The sequence below is a fragment of the Eretmochelys imbricata genome, chromosome 8 (genome assembly GCF_965152235.1).
Source record: "Eretmochelys imbricata isolate rEreImb1 chromosome 8, rEreImb1.hap1, whole genome shotgun sequence".
NCBI lineage: Eukaryota > Metazoa > Chordata > Testudines > Cheloniidae > Eretmochelys > Eretmochelys imbricata.
This window is the reverse complement of record NC_135579.1, coordinates 78520615-78530068: the sequence shown is the minus strand read 5'-3', so window position 1 is coordinate 78530068 and position 9454 is coordinate 78520615.

Genomic DNA, 9454 nt, shown 5'->3' with positions numbered 1-9454 from the left:
TTGGTTGAACTGACTGGCTCTAGCTCTCCCACCAGGGGAAGGAATATAGCTGACTTTCTACTGTTACGCAGCAGCCTGGATTCTGCTAGTGGAGTAAGTCTGGCTCACTGTCTCTTACAAGCCCTTCCTCCCACTCTGCCCACCTCTCACCAGTTACTTCATGGAGAAAGCAGGAGCTGTTTCCTTCCACATGCAGTCACGCTCACCTTACTCTTGCACCATCACTCCCCTGCTCAACCTGACCAAGACTATTTCAGCTCAGTCTTTGACAATTAAGTTTTCCTTTTCTTAAGGGGCAATTTTAACCTATCAACTTGCCCCTTGACCCCATCCTTTCTTGGCTTCTAACTTCCCTTGCTCCTTCTTATTCTCTTCCTAACCCACTTTAAAATTAGGAATTAAGTATTAAGCACAACACAATAATTTGTTATTCCCTGAGCAACTGAGAAGAGAAATGAATGGATGAGACAGAGGTGTTGAATCCGTGCCAGATATCTGCCAAGCAGTCTCTCCTTTCTACTGTACCTCCTATGATTATGGAGCAAAAGGCTTCCAAAGGAAAGTAGGTTGCCCATCCAATCAAACATGGTGTCAAGGTTCCTCCCTGACTCTGAACTCTAGGGTACAGATGTGGGGACCTGCATGAAAACCTCCTAAGCTTACTTTTACCAGCTTAGGTTAAAACTTCCCCAAGGTACAAATTAATTTTATCCTTTTTCCTTGGAATAACCACTGCCACCACCAAACTCTAACTGGGTTTACTGGGAAACGTAGTTTGGACACGTCTTTCCCCCCAAAATCCTCCCAACCCTTGCACCCCACTTCCTGGGAAAGGTTTGGTAAAAATCCTCACCAATTTGCATAGGTGACCACAGACCCAAACCCTTGGATCTGAGAACAATGAAAAAGCATTCAGTTTTCTTACAAGAAGACTTTTAATAGAAATAGAAGTAAAGAAATCACCTCTGTAAAATCAGGATGGTAGATACCTTGCAGGGTAATTAGATTCAAAACATAGAGAATCCCTCTAGGCAAAACCTTAAGTTACAAAAAAGACACACAGACAGAAATCGTCATTCTATTCAGCACAATTCTTTTCTCAGCCATTTAAAGAAATCATAATCTAACGCATACCTAGCTAGATTACTTACTAAAAGTTCTAAGACTCCATTCCTGTTCTATCCCCGGCAAAAGCAGCATACCAAGAGACACAGACCCTTTGTTTTTCTCCCTCCTCCCAGCTTTTGAAAGTATCTTGTCTCCTCATTGGTCATTTTGGTCAGGTGCCAGCAAGGTTACCTTTAGCTTCTTAACCCTTTACAAGTGAGAGGATTTTTCCTCTGGCCAGGAGGGATTTTAAAGGGCTTTACCCTTCCCTTTATATTTATGACACATGGAAAGGGAATTGGGGGACTTTTCTCAAAAATCAACAGATTAATCCAGACCATTTGAAATGTTCTCCTTCTTCTAGACGTCCCACAAGAGATCATGCACAAGTTCTAAGGCAGCAAATTGGTAGTTTCTTAGCCAGGGAACAGATTGTAGAGGGCAATATTAGACAGATGGCTCTACTAATAATTCTGAAATTATTGGTTTCAGAGTAACAGCCGTGTTAGTCTGTATTCGCAAAAAGAAAAGGAGTACTTGTGGCACCTTAGAGACTAACCAATTTATTTGAGCATGAGCTTTCGTGAGCTACAGCTCACTTCATCAGATGCATACCGTGGAAACTGCAGCAGACTTTATATATACACAGAGAATATGAAACAATACCTCCTCCCACCCCACTGTCCTGCTGGTAATAGCTTATCTAAAGTAATCTTCAGGTTAGGCCATTTCCAGCACAAATCCAGGTTTTCTCACCCTCCACCCCCCCACACAAATTCACTCTCCTGCTGGTGATAGCCCATCCAAAGTGACAACTCTTTACACAATGTGCATGATAATGAAGTTAGGCCATTTCCTGCACAAATCCAGGTTCTCTCACTCCCTCACCCCCCTCCAAAAACCCACCCCCATACACACACAAACTCACTCTCCTGCTGGTAATAGCTTATCCAAAACTGACCACTCTCCAAGTTTAAATCCAAGTTAAACCAGAACATCTGGGGGGGGGGGTAGGAAAAAACAAGAGGAAATAGGCTACCTTGCATAATGACTTAGCCACTCCCAGTCTCTATTTAAGCCTAAATTAATAGTATCCAATTTGCAAATGAATTCCAATTCAGCAGTTTCTCGCTGGAGTCTGGATTTGAAGTTTTTTTGTTTTAAGATAGCGACCTTCATGTCTGTGATTGCGTGACCAGAGAGACTGAAGTGTTCTCCGACTGGTTTATGAATGTTATAATTCTTGACATCTGATTTGTGTCCATTTATTCTTTTACGTAGAGACTGTCCAGTTTGACCAATGTACATGGCAGAGGGGCATTGCTGGCACATGATGGCATAAATCACATTGGTGGATGTGCAGGTGAACGAGCCTCTGATAGTGTGGCTGATGTTATTAGGCCCTGTGATGGTGTCCCCTGAATAGATATGTGGGCACAATTGGCAACGGGCTTTGTTGCAAGGATAAGTTCCTGGGTTAGTGGTTCTGTTGTGTGGTATGTGGTTGTTGGTGAGTATTTGCTTCAGGTTGCGGGGCTGTCTGTAGGCAAGGACTGGCCTGTCTCCCAAGATTTGTGAGCGTGTTGGGTCATCCTTTAGGATAGGTTGTAGATCCTTAATAATGCGTTGGAGGGGTTTTAGTTGGGGGCTGAAGGTGACGGCTAGTGGCGTTCTGTTATTTTCTTTGTTAGGCCTGTCCTGTAGTAGGTAACTTCTGGGAACTCTTCTGGCTCTATCAATCTGTTTCTTCACTTCTGCAGGTGGGTATTGTAGTTGTAAGAAAGCTTGACAGAGATCTTGTAGGTGTTTGTCTCTGTCTGAGGGGTTGGAGCAAATGTGGTTGTATCGCAGAGCTTGGCTGTAGACGATGGATCGTGTGGTGTGGTCAGGGTGAAAGCTGGAGGCATGCAGGTAGGAATAGCGGTCAGTAGGTTTCCGGTATAGGGTGGTGTTTATGTGACCATTGTTTATTAGCACTGTAGTGTCCAGGAAGTGGATCTCTTGTGTGGACTGGACCAGGCTGAGGTTGGTGGTGGGATGGAAATTGTTGAAATCATGGTGGAATTCCTCAAGGGCTTCTTTTCCATGGGTCCAGATGATGAAGATGTCATCAATATAGCGCAAGTAGAGTAGGGGCTTTAGGGGACGAGAGCTGAGGAAGCGTTGTTCTAAATCAGCCATAAAAATGTTGGCATACTGTGGGGCCATGCGGGTACCCATAGCAGTGCCGCTGATCTGAAGGTATACATTGTCCCCAAATGTGAAATAGTTATGGGTAAGGACAAAGTCACAAAGTTCAGCCACCAGGTTAGCCGTGACATTATCGGGGATAGTGTTCCTGATGGCTTGTAGTCCATCTTTGTGTGGAATGTTGGTGTCGAGGGCTTCTACATCCATAGTGGCCAGGATGGTGTTATCAGGAAGATCACCGATGGATTGAAGTTTCCTCAGGAAGTCAGTGGTGTCTCGAAGGTAGCTGGGAGTGCTGGTAGCATAGGGCCTGAGGAGGGAGTCTACATAGCCAGACAATCCTGCTGTCAGGGTGCCAATGCCTGAAATGATGGGGCGCCCAGGAGTTCCAGGTTTATGGATCTTGGGTAGTAGATAGAATATCCCAGGTCGGGGTTCCAGGGGTGTGTCTGTGCGGATTTGATCTTGTGCTTTTTCAGGAAGTTTCTTGAGCAAATGCTGTAGTTGCTTTTGGTAACTCTCAGTGGGATCATAGGGTAATGGCTTGTAGAAACTCGTGTTGGAGAGCTGCCGAGCAGCCTCTTGTTCATATTCCGACCTATTCATGATGACAACAGCACCTCCTTTGTCAGCCTTTTTGATTATGATGTCAGAGTTGTTTCTGAGGCTGTGGATGGCATTGCGTTCCGCATGGCTGAGGTTATGGGGCAAGTGATGCTGCTTTTCCACAATTTCAGCCCGTGCACGTCGGCGGAAGCACTCTATGTAGAAGTCCAGTCTGCTGTTTCGACCTTCAGGAGGAGTCCACCTAGAATCCTTCTTTCTGTAGTGTTGGTAGGGAGACCTCTGTGGATTAGTATGTTGTTCAGAGGTATTTTGGAAATATTCCTTGAGTCGAAGACGTCGAAAATAGGATTCTAGGTCACCACAGAACTGTATCATGTTCGTGGGGGTGGAGGGGCAGAAGGAGAGGCCCCGGGATAGAACAGCTGCTTCTGCTGGGCTAGATTCTAGCAGCTTCTCTTGCAAATCTTCACATTCCAAGCAAAGGAAAGATGATGGGGAATGCCCTTTTGAAAAGGAAAGTCTTCAGGAGGAAGACAGTTTTCCATAGATATATAGCTCTATGGGGGACTTCCAGAACAATCAGAAAACAGGAGATTGGAGACATTTATTTGCAAGTTCCCTTGTAGGGAAGACTCAGTAACAGGTGCCTTTGCAAAAAAGTGCATATATGGGGACTAATTACTTTCCTTTATTCCCTCTGCTGCAAAATGCAGTAGTGAAGATTTTAGTGGAAGTTATGGTGAATTGGATATTAGTAGTCCCTTTTAAAATTTATCTGGAGATCCAGATCTTGGTTTCAGGCACTAATAAGAATACTAATGGACTATGCAAGAACATTGGGAAGGCTTGAGAGCTAGTAACATATCACATCAGGCTGATGACTCAGCTGTAAGGAACTCAGCGGAGATCATATCTCATATGTCTTCTATCAAGAAATTCCTTGAGGAGGCAGGTTTACAGAGGGAAGCTATTAAGTTTTCTATTATCTCTCTGGAAAGTTTCCACGAATATATCTTACAACAGAATTTAAAGCAGCTTTATGCCATGGATAGGAAACAGAGATAAAAGATCTTCTATCAACCCTAAACTACTAGTAATAGGCTATTTGGCAGACAGGATTAAAGAGGGTAGGGCTCCAAGTAGCCTTAAAATTTATGCTTCTGCTTTAAATTCTGTTCTTCCAGACATTAATAAATCTAAAGCATATGATATTATGAGCATCTTCTACTTCAAATCCTGACTTTCCCAAATACAGTGAAAAATGAGACACTGGTGCATTACTTTCCCTTTTATCAGAGATCAATAATTGCAAGACTAGTGACTGAGAGCTTATTGGCTTCTTTTGGACTAGCAGACTCAAAACTCCACCTGGTTAGAATTTCAGAACCTTAATTAAGGGACACTGTGCATGGATATGAAATGCAACTCATTTCCCAACTTTACTGTGTCTAGATTGTTCTAGATAATTCTAAAAAACCAAACAGTTTAAATTTTATTGTGTTAACAAATATACACAGAAAGGTACAGAGTACGGAGGAAAGACAACTCTTCTGAATGACACTGTCCCTTTAATGGGTTGTTTCTCCTCCCAGTCCCAAACAAATCTATCAGGTTGATTAAAGAGACTCGGGTTCATGGATCACATATTAACAATCCTTGGATGGAAGCTACAGTGAAACTTAATTTAAGAAAAAAAAAATCCCATTCATCATGTGGAGTTACTAGTACAAATATAGTGATTAAAAAACATGGATGCTTCAGTACCATCAAGAGCATAATGTAACAGTGGAAGTGTCCTTGACCTTGATTTAGCAGGGAACTTAAGCGTGAGACAATAGTCCCAATGACATTGATGGGACAGCGGGACTACTCACATGCTCAAAGTTATGTACAGATTAAGTACCATGCTGAATCAGCCTTTAGGTTGTATTGGCACAAACTGTTTATAAGTCAGATGTCTCATCCAAGAATGTCAAATCCTATAGTATGCAGAATGAATGTCTTTATATTAAAAATTAAAAAACTATAGTGAAATATATTTTTACTAGAGAAGCTTCTTAATACAGAATAGTGTAGACTTGACCAATATTGCAGCCTTATTTTTCTCATCATTATACAGACAACACAAACTGTTTGTGTTCTTACATAGCTTAAATCTCTTTTTCACTTTCTGCTGGATGAACTCATCTTTGAAAAGGATGTTCAAACTGACATGAAGAATGTCTGATCACTTTTGCTACTCTATGTGAGCTCAGAGCAGCAGAAACGGAAGGTTCCCACTTGTTAAAGCTCCAACAAAAGAGTATTATAAGAGACAGATATTCGTGACCACGTAAGCAAGTACAGTACCGATGAGCTCATATTGCTGCTTGACAATTCTTCTGTAACCTTTTGTAACAACCACCAGAAAGAAGTTCGATGCAACCAGCTTTCTCTCTTTTGAAGTGATACAGCTGCAGCTGAACATGTAAAGATTTGTCTGGGGAAAAAAAAAATCAAAAGTTTATTTGAAAACTACGTGGGCACTTATGTTAGCAGCTTTGTCATGTGCCTCTAAAGATGAAAATGACAGTAGAAGGTACATATAACAACATTCTAAAAGACCTGTTTGATAGAGATTTAAGATATACATATAGGAAATGAAGAATCGGCAAATAAAATAATTGAAAGGATAAGAGACCCCAAACTCCATCGGTTCAACATAGCTCTGCTAAGGAAATCTGCAGTGTAACAGACTGCTTTCTATATAGTAAAATAAACACAAATAATTAAATTGGCAGTATTAACAATGTTGCTAAAAATATCTGCAGTAATCTGATGCGAATTTTAAGTAATTAACTAGTTAGAAAAATAAAAGAAATCAGTCTCTTTCTTCATAAAAGGAATAAGCCCAGTTGAGAAAGAAAACAAATTATGCTTGGGGCTAGCCACCCTATTTCAATGGTGGGGGAAAAACCCAACCATTCTGAACAGCCACAAAATGTCATCACGATCAGGAAAACACAGTTGTCATTGTAAGACGGACTTCAGACTCCAAAATGGTCCTGTTGGAAGACTCTGGAATTGCGAAGATTATAAAGTGAATTTTAAAAACATACAGCTTTCATTTCATAAATTGAGTTAGATCAAATTTACTGAGCCAAGTCCTAAATTTCTTCTATCTACAGTAACCTATCTAAGCAGTTATACTGAACTCCTCAAGTTAAGCACTATAAATTAAGGGGAATTTTGCCTGAGTACAGACAGGATTCAGCTCACTGGGATGCAAATGGGAAGGTTATGTCTCAGGACACTCTACTGCATATTTGTAGAACCAGTGATAAGCCATCTTGGACGCTGAAGGTTTCCTCCTGCTTAAGAAAGAACCAGCAGCTCTGTGGATGGGTTGGATCCAAGGTAATAAACTCAGTATTTGTATGATTTGATTTGTTACATGGTCAAGAGTGTCCTTAAAAGCTGCTTATAAAATTAAGTTTTCTTCCACAGTGCATTGGTGGTGGCTGCGTATCATGAAGTTGAGTACAATATATTACACAAGCATGACATCATTTCAGTGCTATGACTAAATGACATGAATGTCAACTTTGCCACTAGCAGCATGAGAAAAAAGCCAATGTATGTGCCTCATAATAAGAGAACTACAAGTAAAGAGAAACTATTTGAATTCTGTAATGTGAAAATAAAGATCACTAGCTACTGTGTATGCTGAAAAACAAGGAGACATCAAGCCATAAAGTACCTTCTAAACTACAAGATGTAGACATGTTAATGGTAACACATAGCTAATGCTTCATAAAGAAATAAAATCCTTTTTGGGTTGTCATCCCCTCGAGAGCTCGGGATGTTCCCTTTCAGTGAGGAGGCAGCATGCACTTACAACTGAGCAGACATATGACGTATGTGACCTAGCAGTATTATCCAGTTGGATCCAGCAATTGTTTAAATCATTTGGAAGCAATAAAAGAGCACAATCAAGAACTGTGCTGTCTTATTTTCAAAAAAGGGCAGATTTGGGGAACATTCTGATGGCTGGCAATGTACCATATGCATCCTAACATCTCTGAACACTCTCCATTTGTCCATATTTTCCTGTAAATAAAATGCTCAGAATTGAACATTATATTCTGGGTGTGCTACACTGGAGTCATACAGACCTTTCATTTCCTGGGCTGTTGTTCCTTTATGTATGCAGCCTAAAACTGCATTGGCCTTTGTTGCTCTCATTTGACATTACAGACTATGTCTGACTTGCTGTCACTATCACCAATAAATTTCTCCTTCTGAATATCTGTTTATCCAGATGTATTAGTTCAACCATGCAGAAAGTTACTCACTTGCCTGGGGTTAGTAATTTTTTGACAGGCAAGTTATCAACATGAAGATAGGCGAATATACTTTGTTCTTCTGTGTAGTAAATACACAGATTGTCTGCAGCCTGCCAATTCACAATCCCATAATATCTCTGAGGCAACTACATATATTTCTGTCTGTCTTTTAATACCATTTAGCAGTTGGAAATAAGGGGGAAGGATCTAGCACCATGTGATCAACCAGCTCCCTGCAGACCACACAGTGCTCCACAGAACACAATTTAAGAATCTCTGACCTGCAAGGCATAACGTACATACATGCCGGCTGACTTTTATACATTCAGATTTTCCAAGTGTTCCCTTATGGCTCCCCGTTCTTTGTGAACAGTTATTTTTACAAGGGTTTCCTCATTTCTGAACCATCAAAACTTACTTTATTTTTTGTAGTTGAATACAGATTTAAACAAGGAGTTCAGTACCTTAGGTATTTGAGTCAACACTGGACACTAATCCTCCCACCACTTACTAAGGGGCCTATTTTTTCCTCCTCTAGTATTTTTCCTCCTGATGTGTTTAAAAAGATGTTATTCTCTTTGCTTAGCATTAACATATCCTGGCCTTCAAGTAAATAATACTTAAGCACAGTCAGAGTATCGACTGGTAACTTAGTAGTCTCAGCCAAACTCATAGTGCTTTCTAGTTGCAGCTACCTATAGTAGGAGCATCCAAGTATGTGGGTAAAAGGGCTGAATCGCTACGGTCTCTTAAGCTTCAATCCTGTAAATACTTTCATGTTCAACTTTATACAAAAACAATGGTCCCACAGACTCAATCTTGCACAAGCTTAACTTGACACATATAAGTAATTCCATTGGCTTCAACACACAAAGTTAAGTGCATGCATAAGAATTTTAAAGATAAGGGCCTTAGTGATTCCATAATTTCTTTTCTCAGTTCACAAGTAAAAAAAGATATATTTTTCTAACTGCCAGCCCAGCAACCTCAACCTGTTATCTCAGTGGCTTAGTGTTTTCTGAGCAGTGCATCACCAACAATCAGCCTGACACAACTGAGGTGTATTATACTCATGGGATACTTGAAGCATACAAACTTGCGTACTACATTGAGGTAAAGATTCTGCCTCTGAAACTGTCACCAATTCCACTAATCCATGTAGCCAGCTATGGGAGGTAAGGTTTAGCTATGGATAGAGCTCTGCACGGATACAAAAATGTGAATCTGCATCCGAACCGCATCTGCTGGGATCAACCCACAATCCG